The sequence below is a fragment of the Puma concolor genome, chromosome B1 (genome assembly GCF_028749965.1).
Source record: "Puma concolor isolate L17-30 chromosome B1, mPumCon1.1.hap2, whole genome shotgun sequence".
NCBI lineage: Eukaryota > Metazoa > Chordata > Mammalia > Carnivora > Felidae > Puma > Puma concolor.
In genome coordinates, this window is record NC_141670.1 from 201,609,245 (window position 1) to 201,611,447 (window position 2,203).

At 41.8% G+C, this 2,203-nt stretch overlaps 1 pseudogene; it reads right to left on the reverse strand.

Moving 5' to 3' along the window:
* Positions 1-1,236: 1,236 nt before the first annotated feature.
* On the reverse strand, positions 1,237-1,779 carry LOC112858998 (M-phase phosphoprotein 6 pseudogene; annotated as a pseudogene).
* Positions 1,780-2,203: the final 424 nt, after the last annotated feature.

Sequence of the window (2,203 nt, forward strand, 5' to 3'; positions counted from 1 at the left end):
AAAAAAAGTTACAAATAATGACAGTGGGAATAAGTCCAGGAAGAGCAGCAATTACAAGAAACAAACAAAACAAGGGTTAAATTGTATTAAATTTCAGGGATTCTCAGATAAGACTTGCATACCATTTACCAGAAATAAACCTAAAACATAATAACACAGAGAGGTAAAAAGTAAAGGAATAGGAAAAGCTACTGTAGGCAGAAATTCTCTTCTTCTCATACCCCACATCCAACACAGCAGCAAATCCTAACTGCATTCTGACCCAAACATTTCTCATCTCCTCTGCTGCTAACACCCTTGTCCGAGCCACTCTCGTCTGCCTTGGCTTATGCCGAAGCATCCCAACTCGTCTTTTGACTGTTGCCCCTCTGGTTTAATTCTTCACGTAGTAGCCAGAGTGATTCTTTTCAGACGTGTTCAAATTATGTCACTGGTCAAGACCCTTTGGCACTTTCCTAGGACACTCAAAGTGAAAATCCCCTGTGTTACCATGGTTTTTAAGCTTCACCTATCCTGGCCCCTCCGTTTCCCTTCTGAAATCATCTCCTGTGAGTTCCCATTTGATAATGCCTTTCAGACCGAGGCTAGACTCGGGACGAGGCTGAAGGAGGAGCAGGAATACAGGGAAAAAATTGGGGACAAACCGGTACCCACCCAAAGCGCAATGTAACACCCGAGATATCTGAACCTGGTGATGTATGGAAGATAACCACAGAAACAACAAAACCCAAACCTGGTTCAAAACCAGGCGACACTGAATCAACGCTGACAGTTACAGGCTGGTGGGAAAGGTGTACCTATCTGTAGCCATAAATACTATTTGCTTCAGTCTAAATTCTTTTTTTTATCACAGAATTTTTTTTTAATTAACAAAGACCAGTAATTCCACAAACCGACAATGCCTCGGTGGCACACAAGTACTGTAGGCTGTTTGTTCGTGATGAATCTGTATATAACAAATCCTCATTAGATGTGATTCCAAAACGTATGTCTACATTGGCTTGGCATGATTAATAATGTAAAGTAAAATAGAAACATCAGAGCAACTTAAACATTGGTTTAATTTCTGTGTGTCAATTCAAGGTCAGTGACGAGAGAGCCCCCCCCCAAAAAAAAACTGAAGTCACAAAGTCTTTAGGAAGCAGCCACATCCCTATGTGCATTTGAAACCCGAGGGCTAAAAATCCATTCTTGATGAACACCATGAAGCAAAGGATGTGTAACATCCACCACATATCTGTTTCAAAAATGGCATGTTTCCAAAATTATCCACCTCTTTACATGTAAACATCACAGTTTGAATAACTACAGAGAAGCCATCAGAATGAGTTCCACAATACACTAACCCTCACGAGGCACCCCTGAGCTCTGTCTTAAAGCATCCACATCAATCCTGGGGCTTAAAGAACATCTTCTTTACTTTAACTGTTGGTTTTACGTGTTCATTTTCATCTTCATAGCTGGCCCGGTCTCTTTTTTTGGCAAACTTTTTTCCAAATGTCCCCACCAAGGTCTCATATCTTCTAGCCATTTCTTCATCTGATACATCAAGCTCCACTGTGTCACCTTCAACTTCTTCTGTTTTGTTCTTAGCGTTCATCTGAAGCATTCATTTTCTTTCTCTTTAAGCTCTGGCAAATCCAAATACCAGTGGTCTTCGCTAATGGTTTTCTTTTCTTCTTCTTCTAGCTGTTTCTTGGTCTCTGAGTCCACTCCCCTTTGCATGAACTTCACGTGCAGCAGGTTCTCGGACAACTTTGTCTTGCGCTCCACCACCATATTGGCTCTTGCTCTGGCCGAGGTTGGCCACCCACTTCAATCTAAATTCTATACATGATGTCCAGCACTCAACTTCTAAAAATGAGACACATAAAAAAGTAAAGAGAAAAAAAAAAGCACTACCAAGAGAAGATGCAATCAATGTAATCAAACTAAAAGAGGACCCATGATTTGTAACCATCAGAAAGAAAATTCAAAATAACGATGACTAATATGTTAAAGGTATTAGTGGAGGTGGACAGTGTGCATGGACAAATGCGACATTTCAGCAGGGAGATTGACACCATACAAATCAAAAGGAAATATGGGGTGGCTGGTTCGTTCAGTCGGTTAAGCGTCCGACTTTGGCCCAGGTCACGAGCTCATGGTTTGTGGGTTCGAGCCCCGCGTCAGGCTCTGTGCTGACAGCTTGGAGCCTGGAGCC